At 41.9% G+C, this 24,192-nt stretch overlaps 1 protein-coding gene across 3 annotated transcripts in view; it reads right to left on the bottom strand.

Annotated features, from left to right (window-relative positions):
* The window catches only part of csrnp3 (cysteine-serine-rich nuclear protein 3), a 41,186-nt gene that overhangs the window by 15,628 nt on the left and 1,366 nt on the right, over positions 1-24,192 (bottom strand). The window contains exons 2-4 of one of the 3 annotated variants that reach the window (XM_047370351.1): positions 23,532-23,572; positions 22,442-22,568; positions 191-646 (exon numbers count right to left, since the gene is read on the bottom strand). The gene's annotated coding sequence lies outside the window, so the exon portion shown is untranslated. The remainder of the gene's footprint in view (positions 1-190; positions 647-22,441; positions 22,569-23,531; positions 23,573-24,192) is intronic. The other 2 variants (XM_047370350.1, XM_047370352.1) reach the window with 2 other exon arrangements.

The raw sequence follows: 24,192 nt of genomic DNA, 5'->3' as shown, positions 1-24,192 counted from the left end.
AAATACACTAATTTATTTTCTCTCCATCAGTCATAGAGTTGACAGAGAAAGGCTCATCCAGAGTGATGCCAACAAGCCAGAGGCATCTGGAGCAAGTCATGACATATCAGTCCCACTATGACCACTTCAATGTGCGAGTGTGTGAGTGCGTGTGTGTTAGTGTGTGTGAGCCCTCACAGGAACAACTGACCTGTATCCACTGGCAGAGTGTGACTCCTCTCACCTCTTCTCACAACGCTACAACCACCCAGTCACAAATGTGGCCACTCAGAGAAGGTGAAACATGATGAATGGAGAGATTCTCATTTTGTCTCAGCCCACTGACTTGCAGCGACCCCTGAGCTCCACGGGCATGAGAGAGAGAGAGAGACAGAGGGAGAGCAAAGTGTGCAGGAGGTCGAGGGAGACGAGTAATTTTCCAGCTCTGCCTGCGTTGTCGGTAACATATGCTTTATTGTTGCAAGACGACAGTCTTTCTCACTTCCAACTCCCTCTTCTGTCACTGTGTTGCACTCTCCCTTCGCTTTATATCTTTGGCCGCACAAAGGCTCATTAGCTGCAGCTGGGCTGAAAGGCAGGAGCCTGACTGGAGCGGAGAGTGGAGCAGGGAGCAGAGGCAGCCTGTGAGATCACATGGGTGGGATGTCTGAGAGAGAGAGAGAGGCAGAGTCAGGCATGCTTCTGCCACTACTGTCTGCAGATATTTTTACCAACATAGGGAGGGAGGAGGGCAGGGGGGGAAGTGAGGAGGGAGAGTTATTGGTGTGTGGGGTGGAGGGGGCAAAATGTTAAAGAAACTGGGGGAAATTGTGGCAAGGGGTTCAAATAGGAAATGCACAGATGAAAGGAGTTAGTTGGGAATAGTAAAGGCAAGGAGCTATGGATGGGGGGGCATAAAATAAACAAAAAGAAAAACATCCCATTCCAAAAACATCACTGAGAGAAAGAGGGAGGATGCAGTTTCCAAAAAACCCACAAAAACCCTCCTATCTCTGATTCCTGCCATTCAAAAAGTGACATTTGCTCTAATGCAAGCAGCCTTCAACAAAATTGTTTTTTGCATGGTACTGTCTCACTGGAGGAGATCGACAGGCATACGTCAACACAAACCATATCATCCACAGGAAAAATGATTTGTCTGCACCAGAGTGCATGTGCTCCTGATGCTTCCTATGCCAGGAAGTTCTTCTGAAGAGTTAGTGGGGCCCCCAGTCGGTGCAGTCAAAGAGCCACAATCCCATTCTTGCACTCAGCTGGATCATATGTCAACATAAAAGGTCTGGCACTTCCTCTTTCGGGATGGATTTAAGGGTGGACATTTTCTTCCCCTTACAGGGAGTCCTGAATTACAGTCATCATAGACACATGGTCATTTCTAGGCACAATTACACCACACTTTACGGTGCAAGACTGCAAAGATCAGTATTTCACAATATATATTCCAGAAAGAGGGTTATAAAGCAGAAACATTTAACACTATTAAAAGACTTTGGTGTTCTTTAGTTCTAAAGAAGACGTAATATATATATATATATATATATATAAGTGCAACATGAAGACAATACTCGACATGTTAAAGGCATTTAATGGCAACTTTATATAAGGCAGTTTGTGGTGCCTCTTTATAACAGCTACAAATGCAATTTCCATGCTTCCTCTCTATTATCCTTGCTGAGCCTCGGCTTCACTTCAGTGCATTTTTGTTCCATTTATTCATCACCTGTCTTGTAATGCTTTTAATTGTATCAGGTTGTGGTGTCATATTATAAACAGCAGGTTTTGTACCTATAATTAGACCAGGTCTGCTGTTACGTAACCTGCTCTAGATTGACGTGACTACCAGGCTCGTCCTCATCGCACCTTCACACAGGATTTGTGGCTGGAAAAGAAAAACTGCTGTAGAACCCCAACTGCTAAAGGAAGGGTTGGCCCGTGGCATTTGGAGGTCAAATCAAAACATGTAAAACAAGCAGTAGTCTAAAATATGAATGATTTGAACCACCGAGCATGAATGTAAGGCCAAAATTGATATGTATACATGGGGAATTTTTTATAGAACTGGGAATGCATATGTCAATAAATCAACCTATATTTATCATAAATAATTGAAGAAATCAAATTATATGTCAAATTATGACATATAACTTATTTATTTGGGGTATCTGTGTCAATGTTAGCCGTCTATGGCAGGAATATCATCTGTTCGAAGGAGGAAAACTAAAAAAAGATGGAAGGAGAAGGAATGACAACGAAGGCACTATCAACCATGTCTTTAAGTGGTAAACATTCACACATTTAATTTTCAACTAGTTTACAGAAGTCCGTGGATGGGGGCCCATCTAAGATGATCTTGTCCCAGGTTAAGGCAAGGCTGTCAACTGGCCTGCATGGAGCACATCCCACATTCTGTTGTTGGGATGGAGCCAAATGCAGGCAGGAGGCATGCAGAATCCCACAACAGGAAAAACCGACATGCGGACATGGAGAGCAATAGAAGAAACCAAGGAGGAGTCAAATACTGGGAAGGATAAGCAAGAAGACGAGCAATATTTGGAACAAAGAGCAGGTGAGTCTCATTAATTAAATGTGTTGTAGCTGTGAGAGGAATGAGTGAAAGAGCTGATGAAAAATAACTGACAAATTAAATGCACAGGGGTAAACGACAATACCGACAAACACAAGAATGCAGTTAAGAAAAACAGAATTCAGACAAAAAAAACCTCAAAGTGTAAAGGGCTGTGTGAATATTTCTTCCTTCATCTCTGCCAGGCAGGCTCAAATCCAAAGAGTGGGGGATGGGGAACTGCCTCAGCAGAAACGCAACTTGGTCCCTTGAAAGTAAACAGGGTACTCTTTTCTGTTTTATTGTAAAGATTCTGGTGCTGAAAACTGACATCAAAAGCTTTTCCTAAACTTGGTTAGATGCCTTTATCGTTAACCTCTCAGATTAAAGTAGAGATTAGACTCAGTTAGGCCCATTTGCTTAGACTTCTGAGGGACAGATGAACTCTTGATATGTGTTAATTACCAGTTTAATAACATTTTAAACCTGGGTCATAAACCTGCCCCTTTTAGTGGTAGTTTGTAAAGTAGAATTGGTATAGTGTTGTTGTTTTTTTATTTAATAGTTTGTGTTTCTCTTTGCTTAACTGAATCAATAGATTGGAGCTTGATTTAGTAAGAAAAATAATTTTTTATTCCAATGATAATTAGCTTTTGATGATTTTTCTCACATTTCTAGTTAAAATGTTAATAAATTATCTTTGGCTGATTCTAAATAAATCTTAATTCTGAGAAATATACAGAAATGCTCTTGCTTCTTTTATGTGCAAAAAAATATTACTCAATGGACTATTTGATTTTTAGCCTTGAAATAATTTGATGTTGCCTAATTACCTGATTATCTGATTACCATCATTTTTCTGATCATGTTACACTGATATGAAGCAAACCGGGCTGCAAAGTTTTTTTTTTTTTTATAAAGCACTCTAAATGGCCCAGTTTATTAGCAGTTGCATGGCTGGTAAATCCTAATATGGTTATTTGTTTATACCTGACATTTAACATGGCAGTGGTCCTTTTTTTAAATATGTGGTTTGCACACAGGAAGCCAGCGGAGGAGTACAGACTGTACTCTGACAGAGCTTGCTGAGCCCTTTAAAGCTCACAGCTGGCTATTAAAGCTGAATCAGAATGACCATAGAAGCATTTCAACAACACCGCAGCCATAAAAAAATATGCACTTACTACACAAACACACACATCTTAAGATAATACACTGACAGAGACACAGAGAATTGGTCCACCGCCTTATATATTTCTGACATAAAAATAGCAATAAACTTTAATTCTGAAATCTATAAATACAGTATACAGTAAATTACATGGTTACTAAATGGTCCTAGCTACTCAGGCTAATGGAAAGCTGCTGCCCTTATCATCATCATGCTTTCTTTTATTATTATTTTGCAGTTATGACGTGTACCTCCCCCTCCTCTTTAAAAAAATCAATGGCACTGACTTAGTCATACTAATACAAGAGAACATGAGCAACAGTGATTCATTCCTGCTGGATTTCTGTTGTCTAGTAACAGGCAAAACTGCATAATTTAAAGTATATTTTATTTTGAAATAACTATAAAATAATGGTTTTTGTAAGATCATAACTGTACAATTTGTTTTGGACATAAACATATACCAAAAGGTTTCTAATTGCCATTTTAGTGCTAAGCACAAATTTAGATTTTTGTATTGATTTGCAATTCATCATCTTTCTGCAACTCTTATGCATAAAACCTGTAATGTACAGTAGGTTTAATGCAGCTCATAAAACAATACTAATCCAAAGCATGTATATATATATGTATATATATATATATATACATATATATATATATATGTATATATACATATATATATGTATATAAATATATGTGTGTGTGTGTTCCAAAAAAGCAGGAACAGGGGCAACACAAGACTGGGAAAATTAAGGACTGCTCAATAAACACCAGTTTGGAAATTTCCACAGGTGAACGGGTTAACTGGAAACAGGTGAGTGTTATATGAAAGGAGTATCCCCGAAAGACTCAGTTGTTAACAAGAATGGGGCGAGGTTCACCACTTTGTGAACAACTGTGTGACCTACTAGTCCAACAGTTTGTACAATTGCAAGTATTTAGGGATGTTTGTGCCCATGGGTAACTTGCACATCTGTAAAGACACCATTAATGCTGAAAGGTACATACAGGTGTTTGAGCAGTATTATGCTGCCATCTAAGCAGCATCTTTTTCAGGGATGTCCCTGCTTATTTCAGCAAGACAAAGCCAAGCCACATTCTGCATGTGTTACCTACAAAGCTTGAACAATTAGTGTCCTCAATTCCCAAATGCTTACTGGGTGTCGTTAAAAGGAAAGGTGATGTAACACGGTGTTACAAGCCCCTGTCCCAGCTAGTTTGGAACATACAAAGCATCAAATTCAAAATAAGTGAATATTTGCCACAAACAATAAGGTCCATCAGTTTGAACATAAAATATTGTCTTTGTAGTGTATTTAATAGCATATAGGTTGAACAGGATTTGTAAATCATTGTATTCTGTTTTTATTTATGTTTAAAAAACATCCCAACTTCATGGAATTGGGGTTATGAGTTATTTTCACACTATGTAATTTCTGCCTCTACATGAATGGCCTCTAAAATGTTCTGCTCTCTGTGTCTTGCCATCTCCTTTATCTTCAGCTCGTTTCACAGATTCTCTATCTATTTCAAGTCCGGACTCCGGGTGGGATGCTCCTAAATTTGTTCTTTACATTTATTCAAGAAAACATGTTGGTAAAATTCAAATATTGCTGTCAATCTAAACTTGCCAGGGATGTTAATGTTTTGGGCTGAACTGTAACTCAGGCTGGTGCAACACCTGCAAAAATCTTTGTTGGAAAAAGATATGGAAAAACAAAAGATGAGCAGTGATTTTAACTTTTGGTGAAAAAAAACAAACTTTCATGGTTAAAACAGTTTCCCCTTTAATATGACACCCAGTCAATGTTTTGAATCACCTCATGCAGATTGATAATAGAAATTACAGACAGGATCTCCAAGACTCCATAATAATGACATGAAAATCCAGAATCTCATTATAGATGGAGAGATGGAGAGAAACAGATAAAGGTATAAAAAAAATAGAAATATGGAGAGAGACAGATAGATGAAGATAGAAAGATGTTGACAGAAAGATAGATATAAATACCGGTACATCGATTAATGTACTTAAAGAATAAAGAATGGATAATTATCTGTAATGATAATAATAATGCTAATTTTATATGGATTGTTCTGGTGAATATGTAGAAATTGATTAAAGTAATCAATTGTTATACTGCATCTCCTTGAAGTGTTTGTGTCGGTGGTTGCCCCCTAGGGCCCCCTGCATGACGAAATTGCAAAGGGAAACACTGAGAGTAACCAGTAAAGCTAACATTGATGTTTTTGGTCTATGGCGGGAAGCTGGAGTACCCAGAGAGAACCCATGCATGCATGGGGAAAAGTTATAAATTTCATGCAGAAATACCTTAGGGTGAGATTCGAATCCAGTACATTCTTGCAGCAAAGCAACAAATTTTCACCTTGCAGCCCTAGATCAAGCCTTGTGAACTGTTATAGCAGGAGAACAAGTGCTAACCTATTGGCAAAAGGGTGTTAAATGTGTGATATTTGACATTTAGTGTTTGAGATACCACAATAAAAGAAGACTATTTTAAGGTGTTTAGCACATCTTTATAATGCCAATAAATGTGTTCTGTATTTAAAATATGTTTTGTACAGCCCTATAATTATTCACTCTACAATCTTTTATGACAGGTTTTACTAATCCACCTTATCTACATTTCTTCAAACATATGCTGCTCTATTACATAAAAATGCAAAACATGAGCTGGGGCGATGGCATTTGTTACACCATTGCACCAGCTATGTTGACCTATATTTGCTCTCCCTTCAAGAGGCTCCTTCAACTGACAGAAGGAAATTGAAGACAGCTGGCAATAAATAAACAAAGAAAGGTTTAGAAATGATCCAGTTTCATATGTAAAGCCACAATGCAATTGAAGTCTTATTATAACATATCCAAACAAAATTTATTATTTAATAGAGCAAAAAGGGGCAGGAGCTTTTCCAATCATTCAGACAGCATCGGTGTCACAGAGTCTGAGAATGCATGCATGAGCTGAATAAAAATGCAACATTTAAAACCTTCTTTAGCAGAACAGAAGAGAAATTACATAAAACAAGGCTGAATCATTGCACCCGCCTAGTTTATCACCTTCTTTACTGTTTTTCTCTAACACAGCAATCTCACATTATGTTCAAATATCATAAAGTCCAGATGGAAGATTATTCAATCTACTGCATTGCAGTCAAGGTAAAAAAAAAACATACATAGAGACAATATTTATGTAGCACAACATAATAAACCTATCCTGATCCTTTATTAGTATTAAAATTAGGTAAACATAACTCATAATAATTTTAGTTAAGGTTAATTCAGTTTACTTACATAGGACCAACTGGAAACAAATGTCATTGCAATGCACTGTTACAACTTTCTGCCCATAAAACAGGTCCAATTTATTTCTAGTTACTACAGTGCCTTGCAAAAGTATTCACCCGCTTGGTATTTTTTGTGTTTTGTTGCCTTTCATGTTTTGTTTGAGAGTTTGCACCATCACATTTTACAATATGCCTACAACTTTGAAGATGTGTTATTTTTGTCTTTTGTAGTAAACAACAAAAAGGTCAAAATAACAGAAGACCTCAGCATGCGTAACTGTTCACCCCCTATAATCAGTACTATGTAGAGCCACCTTTTGTTGCAATTGCAGCTCGCCCAATCTTGCCACTGGGATTTTTGCCCATTCTTCAAGGAAAAACTGCTTCAGCTCCTTCATATTGGATGGCTGATTTTCGCTTGTGAACAGCAATCTTCAAGTCTAACCACAGATTCTCAATTGGATTGAGGTGAATCTCTGTCCCTTGCTCAAGAATATCCCTGTATTTAGCTCCATCCATCTTTCCTACCTGAATCAGTCTTCCTGTCCCTGCTGCTGAAAAACACCCCCACAGCATAATGCTGGCACCACCATGTTTCACCGTGGGCATGGGGTTCTTGGGGTGATGGGATGTGTTAGATTTGAGTCAGACATGTTTTTCTTTGTGGCAGAAATGTTCGATTTTAGTCTCATCTGACCAAAGCACCTTCCACCATACATTTGGGGAGTTGCCCATATGTCTTTTGACAAACTCATAACTCCATTTGAAGATGATGGATTTGATGGCGCTTTGGGGGAACAAGATTTGGATGTTTTTATAACCCCACACTGACATGTACTTGTCAACAACTTTGTCCCATGGCTGGTCTCGTCGCAAACACAAAGTGTTTCCAACATAATGCAGTACAAAATTATACATCTCTAATGGCTTTGAAGATCTTATTAAGTCTTTTATTTACATGAGGAACCTCGGACTAAATTAGGTTGCATTTAAAACAAAGATATGGGGACACAAAGAAAAATCTTACAACTCCTCAGCCTCATAGACTGTCTAAGGCCATGTGTTGCTCTCGTCTATCATGGATGTCACGCTCGGCCATAAATGGTAAAACCAAATAAAGAGACACAGACAGGAGGAGAGAGAGCGAGAGAGAGAGAGAGACTCAGGTCTCAGCTGGACTCCCCTGAGGAAAGGCTGTGGCCTGGATGATTATACAGCTACAGATGATGTCAGTGGAGGATCCCAGCTACTCACAATACACAGAAACATTTATCACATATTCATTTTGTAGAACGTTATGGCTGCCTCTTCAGCTATACATGAAAAGGCTACAAAATTGCGAGCTTTGTGAAAGACCAGCGGCTATCAGTCCTAATGTGGAATTTAAGCCTTTGGTTTTTAGATCCATGCATTGTATATGAATGGATGTATTGGATGATTAACATTGATGGACAATACAAACAGCTAAAAGCCAGGATAAGAATAAAAAATAATGCATATGCATTGCAGCAATGTCACTGAAGCTCGATTGATAAATTTGCTGATCGTCTGTATGTCCAGTTAGATGTACTAATTACCCAAACAAATCACTGGCATATGCAGTAGTCTCTTTTCTCAGTTGGCTTTGGAAGAATTACACAAGTGTACACATGCTAAAAATAGAAATAAAAGCAATCTTCAATTAAACACAAAGGAATCCATTGAAGGAAACATTGCAACATCTACAGATTTATGCAAATTAGATTTTCACATGCACTCTGTACATTTGTTAACATGCACTGAGCCTGAGGCTGCAGACAGATCTGCTTCGCACACATGAAAGGAGGGGAGGGAAGGAGGTATCGGTGGAGAGAAGTGCAGCCTCCCCTCCCCTGTTCAGCACTCAGCACGAATCGGAGCTGCAGCCTGGTGACGCCTGCTGCAGTCTCTCCTCTGCAGCTTTAACGCTCATTGATCTGTTCTTCCTCCTCTTAAAAACAATAAAGGAAGCATGGTTGTTGATCAGCCACATGGGTCTACGACTATCCTATGCTACATTTATTCATGCATCATTTTCACTGTAGTATCTTATAAAATCAGAGGGAGCTGGAGATGGCTCTCAGGCTCTTGGAGGACCGGCATATACCTGTATTCTGGTAAATAACTCATATTCTGCCAAAAACGTGTTGAGAGTTCTGAGCTTGCAAACTTTCAGATTCCTGACAAGATTGTGGGTTTCCTTTATATCATTCACACCAAACTACATTAGCACTTTTCTTTTAATAAAACATGTTTAAACTAAAGCGCAATCTTTCGGCAACATTTCATCCTACGTCTCAGCTGTTGTTTGTTGTTACAACCAGTGATCAAAATACAACAAACAGCCGACAGGCAGAACTGAAGACGCTTCGCATTCAACCTGAAGTTTTGATTTGCTGTAATTTAAGTCTCATGCTGTCGAGGCATAATGAGGTACTCTCACCCTTATGTCAGTCACAATGCTTGTCTAAATTATTCATAAGTCTATCATTTATTTATGACTATATTTTCCCATGCCACCTAAAAGTTAGCAAAAGTCGGCTCACTGGCAGAAACAGAGCTGCCAGAGCCTTTCACAGAGACACAGGGTTGCTTTTATCTTTCACACAGGCTGAGGAAAGCTGTGGGATGTGGAGTTCATATTCTGCAGACAAGCCTTATCATTTATATATAGCCAGTATCATGGAGAGATCTTAAATCATGTTTTATATGCAAAATATTCACACAGTTATCTGAGAGAAATTTGGAAATAGGACAGCTCTGACTGCTATTAAAATGTATTTTGAATAAGAGTGACATTAAAAACCACAAGTGACAGACACTAGTCAGGGGCATGAAACATGTTGTGGGTTAGTATCTTAAATTCTCCAATTATGGATTAATAGTTGAACATTATAATAGAAAGGAATACACGCAACTGAAGTCTGATTTTGATATTGTAAAATTGTGCAGCAGTGTGAGCATGATTTGTAATAATACGCTTTTTTTTATCCACTGATAATACACTCGTACTCGTCGTCTTCCGCTTTATCCGGGACCGGGTCGCGGGGGCAGCAGACTCAGCAGAGACACCCTGACGTCCCTCTCCCCAGACACCTCCTCCAGCTCCTCCGGGGGGAGCCCAAGGCGTTCCCAGGCCAGCCGAGAGACATAGTCCCTCCAGCGTGTCCTGGGCCGTCCCCTGGGCCTCCTCCCGGTGGGACGTGCCTGGAACACCTCCCGAGGAAGGCGTCCAAGAGGCATCCGGTATAGATGCCCGAGCCACCTCAACTGGCTCCTCTCGATGTGGAAGAGCAGCGGCTCTACTTCGAGCCCCTCCCGCATGGCCGAGCTCCTCACCCTATCTCTAAGGGAGTGCCCGGCCACCCTACGGAGGAAGCTCATTTCCGCTGCTTGTATCCGGGATCTCGTTCTTTTGGTCATGACCCAAAGTTCATGGCCATAAGTGAGGGTAGGAACGTAGACCGACCGGTAAATCGAGAGCTTCACTTTTCGGCTCAGCTCTCTCTTCACCACAATGGACCGGCACAGCGCCCCCATTACTGTGGCAGCTGCACCGATCCGTCTGTCGATCTCCCGCTCCATTCTTCCCTCACTCGTGAACAAGACCCCGAGATACTTAAACTCCTCCACTTGAAGCAGGAACTCCCCTCCAACCTGAAGAGGACAAGCCACCCTTTTCCGGTCGAGAACCATGGCCTCTGACTTGGAGGAGCTGATTTTCATCCAAGCCGTTTCACACTCGGCTGCGAACCGCCCCAGCGCATGCTGTAGGTCTTGGCTAGAGGGGGCCAGCAGGACTACGTCATCTGCAAAAAGAAGAGACGAAATCCTCTGGTCCCCAAACCAGACCCCCTCCGGCCCTTGGCTGCGCCTAGAAATCCTGTCCATAAAAGTTATGAACAGGACCGGTGACAAAGGGCAGCCCTGCCGGAGTCCAACATGCACCGGGAACAGGTCCGACTTAGTGCCGGCAATGCGAACCAAACTCCTGCTCTGCTCGTACAGGGACCGGATGGCCCCTAGTAAAGGGCCCCCGATTCCATACTCCTGGAGCACCCCCCACAGGGTATCACGAGGGACACAGTCGAATGCTTTCTCCAGGTCCACAAAACACATGTGGACCTGTTGGGCAAACTCCCATGAACCCTCGAGTACCCTGTAAAGGGTATAGAGCTGGTCCAGTGTCCCACGGCCGGGACAAAAACCACACTGCTCCTCCTGAAGCCGGGGTTCGACTATCGGCCGGACTCTCCTCTCCAATACCCTGGCGTAGGCCTTACCAGGGAGGCTGAGGAGTGTGATCCCCCTGTAGTTGGAACACACCCTCGGTCACCCTTCTTATGTAGGGGGACCACCAACCCAGTCTGCCAATCCAAAGGCACTGTCCCCGTCCACGACACAATGTTGAAGAGGCGTGTCAACCATGACAGCCCCACAACATCCAAAGACTTGAGGTACTCAGGCCAGATCTCATCCAACCCCGAAGCCCTGCTACCGCGGAGCTTTTTAACCACCTCGGTAACTTCAGCCTGGGTGATGAAAGACTCCAACCCCGAGTCCCCAGCCTCTGTTTCCACCAGGGAATGCGTAATGGCAGGATTGAGGAGATCCTCGAAGTACTCCTTCCACCGGCCGATGTCCCCAGTCAAGGTCAGCAGCTCCCCACCCCCACTGTAAACAGTGTTGGCGAAGCACTGCTTCCCCCTCCGGAGGCGCCGGACGGTTTGCCAGAATTGCTTCGAGGCCAACCGGTAGTCCTTCTCCATGGCCTCACCGAATTCCTCCCAGGCCCGAGTTTTTGCCTCTGCCACCGCCCGGGCCGCGGCACGCTTGGCCCCACGGTACCCGTCAGCCGCCTCAGGAGTCCCACAAGCCAACCACAGCCGATAGGACTCCTTCTTCAGCTTGATAGCATCCCTTACTGCCAGTGTCCACCACCGGGTTCTGGGATTGCCGCCGCGACAGGCACCACAGACCTTTCGGCCGCAGCTATGGGCAGCAGCATCGACAATAGATGCGGAGAACATGGTCCACTCGGACTCTATGTCTCCAACATCCCCTGGGATCTGGTCAAAGCTCCACCGGAGGTGGGAGTTGAATACATCCCTGGCCGCTTTTTAACCACCAGCTAAGGCTCCTTGCCCCCCAGCGAGGTGACATTCCACGTTCCTAGAGCCAGCCTAAGCATCCGGGGATTGGGCCGCCGAGGTCTCCACCTTCGTCTGCCGCCCAGTCCTCTTTGCACCGGTCCCTCACGGTTCCCCTGCAGGTGGTGGGCCCACTGGGGGATGGTCTTGTGTCTCTCATTCGGGCTTGGCCCTGCCGGGTCCCGCGAGGAGCAACCCAGCCACCAGGTGCTCTCCGACGAGTCCCGACCCCAGGCCTGGCTCCAGGGTGGGACCCCGGCTCCGCCGTTCCGGGTGACGTCACTTGCCTCGATTTTGTAGTCGTCATGAGGGGTTCTTGAACCGCTATTTGTCTGACCCGTCACCCAGAGCCTGTTTGCCATGGGAGACCCTACCAGGGGCATTTAAGCCCCAGACAACATAGCCTCTAGGATCATTCGAGCACTCAAACCCCTCCACCACATTAAGGTGGCGGTTCAAGGATGGGTCCACTGATAATGGAAACCATTATTAGTAATTAAGATGCTGTTTATTCTTTAAAATAATTTCTCCATTAAAATGTGGTGGTTTTTGATATGGACAATATGGTCCTCTGCCCAGGGCTGCAAGACCTGGGGGTTGCCATGATGGATAAAAGATAAAACTGTCAATAGTAATAATAATTCTGTAGGACTGGTGATAATGGGGCTGCATGATGGTGCAGTTGTTAACCCCATTTCCTTGCAAGCAAGAAGGTTCTGGCCTTAAATCCCAGTCTGTTGTCTTTCTGCAAGGAGTTTGTATGTTCTTCCCGTGCATACGTGGGTTCTCCCTGGGTTCTCCAGCTTCCTCCCACGGTGCAAAAACATGCATGTTAATAGGTCTCTCTAAATTGCCCCTAGGTACTAATGTGTGCATGGCACAGTGTAAGCTGTTTAAGAAGATAATGCTGTACAGTACAAGCAGCTGATGCTAAAGTAAATGTCTGATTTGCATCGTATAGTTTGACTTTTCGAAGGCTTTTCCAGTATTTTTTTTTTTAGAGTCTAAGCTGCATTTGTTCATCTTTAGTTCAAAATCTTCCAAATTTAGACAGTTTCAGACTAAATAAAGATTTATATATTTTTTTAAACACAGCTTCAGATTGATAAACCCTTCATTCTATTCTATTCTATTCTATTCTATTTATAACGCGTACACGGGTTAAAACTGGACAGAATGTAGCTCACATCACCAAAAAACATGTTAACATTAAAACATAAATTCAAATGAAATCTTTATTTCAATTTAATTGCTTTAAAAATAAACTAAAATTAAAATAATATTTAAAATCCAAGATAAAAAGCTAGCTAAGCCTGTGGTTGTCACTCCTTTTATAGCTTAGTAGAAACTAAACACCCACATACAAAGAGACCTTTTTAAAAAGCGGACTTGGACTTAATCAGTTTGTTGTTTTTGTTCGTCATAAAGACAAAAAAGTAAAACCTTCAGTAAAGTTTATTATCCACTGTCACTGCATGTTTAGTTAAGGGATGTGATTTAATTTATTTTTTTGTCAAATAAGGATTTCCAAGTTTTAAGTTGGAAAAATTAACAAGCAGGTCCTAAGAAGGTGAATTTCCAGGTAGAAAAGTCAGAGGTTTCTCACCAACTCTGACCTCACAACCCAATATGGCTTCCATGTGTGTAAAAGGCTGTAATAACTGCAGTAACTCTTCACTCTATAAACCTCTGACTTCCAGTACAAGACAGACTCCTGTCATCTGCAGAAATACACATATGATCAGAGATGGACAAGAAGAGTACAGGGAGCTGGTGGACCACTTAGTGGCATGGTGTAAAAACAATTATCTCATCTTGAATGTCAATAAAACAAAGGAGATGATTGTGGATTTTAAGAGAAACAGTTACAGGTCAAACATTATTTCCATCATGGGAGAAGACGTGGAGGTGGTTGAAGAGTACAGGTCCTTCTCAAAATATTAGCATATTGTGATAAAGTTCATTATTTTCCATAATGTAATGATGAAAATTTAACATTCATATATTTTAGATTCATTGCACACTAACTGAAATATTTCAGGTCTTTTATTGTCTTAATACGGATGATTTTGGCATACAGCTCATGAAAACCCAAAATTCCTATCTCACAAAATTAGCATATCATTAAAAGGGTCTCTAAACGAGCTATGAACCTAATCATCTGAATCAACGAGTTAACTCTAAACACCTGCAAAAGATTCCTGAGGCCTTTAAAACTCCCAGCCTGGTTCATTACTCAAAACCCCAATCATGGGTAAGACTGCCGACCTGACTGCTGTCCAGAAGGCCACTATTGACACCCTCAAGTAAGAGGGTAAGACACAGAAATAAATTTCTGAACACATAGGCTGTTCCCAGAGTGCTGTATCAAGGCACTTCAGTGGGAAGTCTGCGGGAAGGAAAAAGTGTGGCAGAAAACGCTGCACAACGAGAAGAGGTGACCGGACCCTGAGGAAGATTGTGGAGAAGGGCCGATTCCAGACCTTGGGGGACTTGCGGAAGCAGTGGACTGAGTCTGGAGTAGAAACATCCAGAGCCACCGTGCACAGGCGTGTGCAGGAAATGGGCTACAGGTGCCGCATTCCCCAGGTCAAGCCACTTTTGAACCAGAAACAGCGGCAGAAGCGCCTGACCTGGGCTACAGAGAAGCAGCACTGGACTGTTGCTCAGTGGTCCAAAGTACTTTTTTGGGATGAAAGCAAATTCTGCATGTCATTCGGAAATCAAGGTGCCAGAGTCTGGAGGAAGACTGGGGAGAAGGAATGCCAAATGCCAGAAGTCCAGTGTCAAGTACCCACAGTCAGTGATGGTCTGGGGTGCCGTGTCAGCTGCTGGTGTTGGTCCACTGTGTTTTATCAAGGGCAGGGTCAATGCAGCTAGCTATCAGGAGATTTTGGAGCACTTCATGCTTCCATCTGCTGAAAAGCTTTATGGAGATGAAGATTTCATTTTTCAGCACGACCTGGCACCTGCTCACAGTGCCAAAACCACTGGTAAATGGTTTACTGACCATGGTATCACTGTGCTCAATTGGCCTGCCAACTCTCCTGACCTGAACCCCATAGATAATCTGTGGGATATTGTGAAGAGAACGTTGAGAGACTCAAGACCCAACACTCTGGATGAGCTAAAGGCCGCTATCGAAGCATCCTGGGCCTCCATAAGACCTCAGCAGTGCCACAGGCTGATTGCCTCCATGCCACGCCGCATTGAAGCAGTCATTTCTGCAAAAGGATTCCCAACCAAGTATTGAGTGCATAACTGTACATGGTTATTTGAAGGTTGACGTTTTTTGTATTAAAAACACTTTTCTTTTATTGGTCGGATGAAATATGCTAATTTTGTGAGATAGGAATTTTGGGTTTTCATGAGCTGTATGCCAAAATCATCCGTATTAAGACAATAAAAGACCTGAAATATTTCAGTTAGTGTGCAATGAATCTAAAATATATGAATGTTAAACTTTCATCATGACATTATGGAAAATAATGAACTTTATCACAATATGCTAATATTTTGAGAAGGACCTGTATACATACCTTGGTGTTCACCTGGACGACTGACTGACATTGAGATGCAACTGTGAAGCGATCTGCAAGAAAGGACAGAGCAGACTGTACTTCTTGAGGAAGCTTAGGTCCTTCAGTGTTTCCAGAAAGATGCTGCATATCTTCTATAAGTCTGCTGTGGAGAGTGTGATCTCTTCTGCCATCATCTGCTGGGGTAGCAGCATCAGAGCCATGGACTTAAAAAAGCTCAACAAGCTAATAAAGAAGGCTGACTGTTCTCTGGAGATCATTATGCAAAGAAGGATTCTTCAAGAGACTGTTGTACAACGACAACCCTACGACAGTGTGTCTTTAGTCAGAGGCTTCTTCAGATCTGCTGTAAGACAGACCACTACAGGAGATCCTTCCTGCCCACATCCATCAGCATCTACAACAGCTCTTTGAGGAAACCTGTATAAACTGAGCAACACCAACAATTAATTTCCCTTTGATATGAATAAAGTAATTTTGAATAGAATTGTAAAAATGTTTACATGCACACATCGCACAGTACAGCTTCTGTCATTTAGATTTGACATTTGCAGTATATTGTTTCTTTAGCTTGTTTCTCTGCACAGTTAAGCTGATAATATTATGTCTCACATTACTTGCAACATACCAGCAGTGTAAATAACCAATAGGATGTATCTGATGGTTTACAGTGAACTGACAAAGAAAAATAATTGTCTTTTTGATTAGCCAGTGATAGACTAGTCTTTCTAAATAGGTGTCATGGCAACATCTCAGGAGAGAATGATCCTGAACTATGAAAACCCGGCAGCACTCAGCCAGGAAGGAGCCAAACATACAAAAAGAGTCACATCAAAAGCTTCTAAATTGGAAACATGAACCCTGTGGAGACTCACAAAGAGTCTCTGCAATCTGAAAGGTTGATATTAGCTCTCACTCAACTCCAGATAAAAGTGTACTTCATCAATGCTATGACATATATTTGGGGCTTTGAATGAAAAGGGTGCATTAAAATGTGCTGTGACGAATAATAAAAAGCACACTGATTATGAGTTACTAAGAGCCAATAATTTTTTCTCTTATGTCGGGGGGTTTTCCGACTTGATACCAAGTCAAATTAATCTGAATCTGTATAACAAGTTCCATCAAATAGCAAAAAAATCTGGTATTAGCTTTAGGGTACTCTTAAAATTTGTTGAATGTATCAATGTCATTAGATTTGTCTTCATGATCACAATTATAACTGTGTCTTTAACCTCCAAATTAGCTGTATATGTCTAATATCAAGATTAAAAACTTACTTATTTGTTTAGAGTGGCCTTTGAATGTGTTAACTAAACATTATTAGTTAAGTTTTCAGTCCAATTTTCCTTTCATTTTCTTATCCATCATTTTCTTCTCTCTTTTTTTTAATTACCTCTATTGTTTGATTTTCTATATCATTGTAATGTTTTTCCTTATGTACAGCACCTTGAGTGCCTTGTTGCTGAAAAGCGCTGTATAAATAAACTTGATTTGACTTGACTTAATATGGTTATGAATAGTTTCCTTGTACTCGTACTCGTCGTCTTCCGCTTATCCAGGACCGGGTCGCGGGGGCAGCAGATTCAGCAGACACCCAGACGTCCCTCTCCCCAGACACCTCCTCCAGCTCCTCCGGGGGGAGCCCAAGGTGTTCCCAGGCCAGCCGAGAGACATAGTCCCTCCAGCGTGTCCTGGGCCGTCCCCGGGCCTCCTCCCGGTGGGACGTGCCTGGAACACCTCCTGAGGAAGGTGTCCAGGAGGCATCCGGTATAGATGCCCGAGCCACCTCAACTGGCTCCTCTCGATGTGGAGGAGCAGCGGCTCTACTCCGAGCCCCTCCCGGATGGCCGAGCTCCTCACCCTATCTCTAAGGGAGTGCCCGGCCACCCTACGGAGGAAGCTCATTTCAGCCGCTTGTATCCGGGATCTCGTTCTTTCAGTCATGACCCAAAGTTCATGGCCATAGGTGAGGGTAGGAACGTAGACCGACCAGTAAATCGAGAGCTTGGCTTTTCGGCTCAGCTCTCTCTTCACCACAACGGACCGGCACAGTGCCCCCATTATTGCGGCAGCCGCACCGATCCGTCTGTCGATCTCCCGCTCCATTCTTCCCTCACTCGTGAACAAGACCCTGAGATACTTAAACTCCTCCACTTGAAGCAGGAACTCCCCTCCAACCTGAAGAGGACAAGGCACCCTTTTCCGGTCGAGTGCCATGGCCTCTGACTTGGAGGAGCTGATCTTCATCCCAGCCGCTTCACACTCCGCTGCGAACCGCCACAGCGCATGCTGTAGATCTTGGCTAGAGGAGGCCAGCAGGACTACGTCATCTGCAAAAAGAAGAGACGAAATCCTCTGGTCCCCAAACCAGACCCCCTCAGGCCCTTGGCTGCATTTAGAAATCCTCTCCATAAAAGTTATGAACAGGACCGGTGACAAAGGGCAGCCTGCTGGAGTCCAACATGCACCGGGAACAGGTCCGACTTAGTGCCGGCAATGCGAACCAAACTCCTGCTCCGCTTGTACAGAGACCGGATGGCCCCTAGTAAAGGGCCCCCGATTCCATACTCCTGGAGCACCCCCCACAGGGCATCACGAGGGACACAGTCGAATGCTTTCTCCAGGTCCACAAAACACATGTGAACCGGTTGGGCAAACTCCCATGAAGCCTCGAGTACCCTGTAGAGGGTATAGAGCTGGTCCAGTGTTCCACAGCCGGGACGGAAACCACACTGCTCCTCCTAAAGCCGAGGTACGACTATACTCTCCTCTCCAATACCCTGGTGTAGGCCTTACCAGGGAGGCTGAGGAGTGTGATTCCCCTGTAGTTGGAACACACCCTCTGACCACCACCCCAGTCTGCCAGTCCAGAGGCACTGTCCCCGACCGCCACGCAATGTTGAAGAGGCGTGTCAACCATGACAGCCCCACAACATCCAAAGATTTGAGGTACTCAGGGCGGATCTCATCCACCCCCGAAGCCTTGCCATCGCAGAGCTTTTTAACCACCAGGCCTGGCTCCAGGTGGGACCCTGGCTCAGCCGTACTGGGCAACGTCACGTGCCTTGATATTTTAGTCCTCATGAAGGATTCTTGTTCCTTGTATATGTATATTTTTTTTCACTGGATAACCATTTAAACATTTGAAGCCAAAAGAAAGATATGCTTTTCCAAACAAATTATTCAGTTTCTATTGTGTCAGGATTTTTTGGTTTAGTACTGAAAGAAGGACAATATAAAGAAATGTTCATCATGACCTATTCTATTTAGTAACTGTAATATCAAAAGAGCAGAAAGCCAATTAACATTCTACAAAATCCCTTCATCTACTACCTAAGAAAGGCTTGGTCAAAAATATAAAACAGCTTCCCCACACAAAAACCTAAAGTTTGACTTATAACCCTGTTTGAGAATCTTTCTGTCAAGCTAAGACCCCTAAATTCTTGTTGTTTTCCAAATTAAATGAAACAGAATGGATTCATCTATCCGTATGAACCTTTGTGCTCAGACAACTCAGCCACATTAGCCTCCCGATGTGAGACTCTGCTTAGTGTTGTTAAGTCATGCCACCTTCTCTGTGAATCTTTAATGGAAACATTTACTGGTATAATGCTTGAGCTAGCTGTGCTGAAGTATGCAATACTTGCATGACTGAATCACTTCTTTACATAAGACAGCGTCTTAATTAACCAGCTTTTCATAAGTAAATACATCTACTTAATGTTTCAGTATCCTTTAACTCCATGCCACATGTGGTAATTAAATTCTGCTCCCAGTAGATCACTGGGTGCTGACAGACTAAGGCGACAAATGGATGGACAAAGGAAACAACAATATTAGAAATGGAAAGAATCCATCCACCAAGCAAACACATACACACACAGCCCAGCTCCACATTTATAGATATCAAAAACAGGTACGGAAAGGGTTTTAGGGTTGTTCAACTTAATGTTGCAATACAGCTGTAGGACTACCTATTTTCTAACAGAAGCAGCTGTCAGAGGAATAACACAATAGCCTTGTTACACTGTAGCGTATCTGGGTTGCATTTTTTATGACGCACAAAGATATGCAGTTTAAGGAAAAAACGCTACAGCATCATCTTTCCAAAGGTTGGAACAAATCATTGTTTTGCAAGGCACAAGTAAGTCAGAAGTCTTTCCACTGAGGTCAGGTCCCAGTAAAAGACATCCAACATGATTCAAAACCCAAGATGCGATTCTCAAGTCCTTTGAATACTGAGTCTTAAATACTGAGTCTTAAATACTGAGTCTTAAATAAAATAATATACTAACTTTCTCATTTAATTACAAAGAGATATTTTTTTTATTAAAGTTTTGATTCATGTAATAAAGTCTAAATTTGAGGAACTGAATTCAAAAATCTCCAAAAAAGAACAAAAACAAATCTGTGCTAATGTTATGTTATTAAACATTAATACAGTAACAAGAATTTAATGATCCAGGGGATTTATCTCTTTTTCAAAATATATTTTTCAAAGAAAGTGCATTTTCTGTCAGACTGAGAAATGGGAGGGACTAAAAAAGATGTAAGGTGTTAATGAAGGTAATAGAGTTACTCCATGCATTAGCAAGGAATATAAGCACACATGATGGCTTATTAATTGGTTACTTCAAAAATATTTTTTATTAGATGTTTCTTTGTTACATTACAGAAATGTATCTAGTCTATGCATTAAGCAACTTAAAACAGTGTTTAAGGTTTCGACAATTTATTTATTTATTTATATATTTATTTAGTTTTGCATTTAAATAATATTGAGACCTGGATTTCGACCACTCAAACAAAACAGCTTTGGATTGTGTCTCTACAAAGTAATTTTTAACAATTGTTTTGAACGTTTCTGAAACTAAGAACAAGAACATCATGTGTGTAAATGACTAGCCTCCATGATTTAACTAGAAAGCAAAAATATTGTCTTAGCTGTTAAGCTAAAAACAAAAAGATAGTCAACAGTCCCTTATCATTCCTTGTGTAATTCTAAATGTCGAAGGGAGTTGGGCATTGCTGTTTCTCTGTCAGTAATTTTCGATCCACGCATTTTGCATACTGCAGTTAATTCAGTTTTTGTTTTTCGCCTCATAATTTGTATAAGCAAATTACAACCCCAACCTGCATTTGAATACACTATAGACAAGACATTTAATGTTCAAACTGATAAACTTTATTGTTTTTTGCAAATATTCACTCATTTTGAATTTGATGCTTGCAACACAATCCAAAAAAGCTGGGACAGGGTCATGTCTACCACTGTGTTGCGTCACCTTTTGCACCACATATTTTCAATGGGGTACAGGTCTGGACTGCAGGCAGGCCAGTCTAGTACCCACACTCTTTTATTACAAAGCTAAGCTGTTGTAACACGTGCAGAATGTGGCTTGGCGTTGTCTCCTTGAAACAAGCAGGAACGTCCCTGAAAAAGACTTTGCTTAGATGGCAGCATATGTTGCTCCAAAACCTGTGTACCTTTCAGCATTAATGGTTCCTTCATAGATGTGTAGGTTATCCATGCCATGGGCACTAACACACCCCCATACTACCACAGATGCTGGATTTTGAACTTTGCCCTGATAACAATCCGGATAGTCCTTTTCCTCTTTGGTCCAGAGGACACAACGTCCATGATTACCTAAAACGATCTGAAATGTGGACTCGTCAGACCACAGCAGACCTTTCCACTTTGCGTCCTTCTTGGATGAGCTCAGGCCCAGAGAAGCCGGCGGCGTTTCTGGGTGTTGTGGATAAGTGGCTTTCGCCTTGCATGGTAGAGTTCTAACTTGCACTTGTAGGTGTAGCGACAAACCGTGTTAACTGACAATGGTTTTCTGAAGTGTTCCAGAGCCTACCTGGTAATATTCGATACAGAATGTCAGCTTTTTATTGCAGTGGCTCCTCAGGGATCAAAGATCACAGGCATTCAATGTTGGTTTTGGACCTTGCTGCTCACATGTAGAGATTTCTCCAAATTCTCTGAATCTTTTGATGATATTATGGACTGTAGATAATGAAGTCCATAAATTTCTTGCAATTGTTCTTGTACCAAGTGGTGAACCTTGCCCCATCCTTGCTTGTGAACGACTGATCCTTTCGGGGATGCTCCTTTTATACCCAACCATGACACTCATCTGTTTCCAATGAACCTGTTCAACTGTGGAATGTTCGAAACATGTGTTTTTGAGCATTCCTCAACTTTTCCAGTCTTTGTTGCCCCTGTCCCAGCTTTTTCGGATCATTTTTCTCCAAGTGGCGCGTATAATCGTAATTGTACTTCTTCACATTTCTCTTCAGTAACTTTATTCCATGTTGGTTTAGACCTGTATTCTTGGTTACTATGAACTGGATGAACACTAATTAAGTTAAAGTAAATATATACCGAGGCAGGTAGTTTTTGGTTACATTTACTCAGTTACATTTCCTTGAGTAACTTTTTGAACAAAAAAGGACTCCTAGAAGTAATTGTACTTCACCATACTTTTTACTTCTTCTTAAGTATTTTTTTTTAAGTATCACTACTCTTACTTGTTCTTCACAAGCAAGTGTGCAGCTTTATTCTGTTAATATATCTTTACCTATGTTTCTCTCCATCTATCACTTTATCTGTTATACACTACCAGTGAAAAGTTTGGACTTTTCACAAGTAGTATGTATTTACATACATACTTACCAAAATGACCAAACTCAGTCTTGTACAGCCAGGGGTACCATTTCCCCTCTGACAGCCAAGCCGGGTCAAAACCGGTCACCCCGTGCCGTGTCGGTTATGCTGCTTGTAGTTGGCTGGGCCTGTAGCACTTAACCGGATATGAAATAGGAGAGTTATGGTTGATACTCGCAGAGGAGTGAGTGCTATTATCCTCACAATTCTGGGAGTATTTGTAAAATGCAGATATTTTAGCTTGTTTTACTGGGTATTGGGTACAGCTTTTCTGGTGCTGTCTGTGTCTACTGGCAGAAGAACGTGTTCACCTCTGCGTGTGCATGCGTCACGTGTATCTGTGCACGAACTCTGCCGCGACTGATTCAGAGAGTACAACATTGTTGAGGCAGGTCCATTTAGAGGCAAAAATGACTTGGTGTGGTGAAAATAACAGAAATACCAAGATCATTTTGTTTGTTTCATTAAAGGACAATATAGACATGTTTTAAGTAGGAGAGGTAACCTTATGACTTGTGATCTACTTTATTAAGAAATGAAAATTGATAACTTGACCATCTAGGTGGGATGGAGGGGGTCGCTAAAGGGGCAGGGTGCCCCTCCAGTATAATGACAACGGAAACACTTCATAAACATAACAGACGTAATGTTTCACAAATGTGCTTAATTTCCACACATTTGTACTTACATAACACAGTTTATGCCCTCATTCATGGCCAGATAAGGAACACTGTGACAACAGCTTCATAATAAAGCTGCCAAATTTAAATCTAATGTGGGAAACCTAATTTATAGATATTTAACGCTTGTAGAACAAAAACAACTTATTTAACACAACACTGAGATAAGGGCTTTTTCTTTTAATGTTTGTCAAATCAGATGCATGTCTTGTGACAGGGAAACAGCTGTCTTTATAGACTAAACACTTGTCTGCTCCAATATCACACCCTATTCTGTTATCAGCTGGTCTTTTGTGGCATCTCAGCAACAGTTGTGTGTGTTGAGCCATCTATCTCACGGGGACGAATTCAGAATGTTAATGGGTTGTGAACATCGACAATATCATTTTCAAACAGCAAAAAACAAAATCTGGTCTTACCTTTAGCTAAGTGAGTTACACTGCGACAACCCACTTCTATTCTGTGGAGAAATGAGAAGAGAGCATGCACAATGTTAATACGTTCAACAAGTCTTACACTATGCAGTTGATAAGGAGATTATACATAATTTTGGCCCTGGGAAATATGGTTTATGCTGTTTGTTGTTGCATCTGATTTGAAGTGCTATTGAGATATGCTCAGAGTAATTATGCTGTAATGCGTATTATCAAAAACAACAGCACGGAGGCTTTGTTAGGGAAACTTTGCCTTCTCAGCACTAACATACAAATGATTGGCAGAGCTTTTTTCTAATCCTCTGTGAACCGGCCTTCCTTTTATAATCGGGGGTGGAGGGGAGCCAGGAGTATCCCCAGGGTCCTCTTCATCACAACACTCTGTCTTAAACAGGACCCTCTTTCTCCTCTAGACTGGATAAAAACACAGTTGACTATATGCAATATCCTATTGGGGTTATTTGTGGGGACTGAGATGGCTGTGAAAGGTGGGTTTATTTTTGTGTCTGGTGAACCATTTTTGTTTTGATTGGCCATATGTTTGGATCCCTATCCTGCTAAAAGACCCACTGAAGCTCTGTTTTCAGTTTTGTGGTAAAAGCCCTGATTCCTTCAGATCCTCAGATATTTTGATGATTCAGTCCAA

Source organism: Girardinichthys multiradiatus, chromosome 7, assembly GCF_021462225.1.
Source record: "Girardinichthys multiradiatus isolate DD_20200921_A chromosome 7, DD_fGirMul_XY1, whole genome shotgun sequence".
In the NCBI taxonomy this organism is placed as follows: Eukaryota; Metazoa; Chordata; class Actinopteri; order Cyprinodontiformes; family Goodeidae; genus Girardinichthys; species Girardinichthys multiradiatus.
Note: the sequence above shows the minus strand (reverse complement) of the source record. Positions and strands in the feature narration are given on the sequence as shown.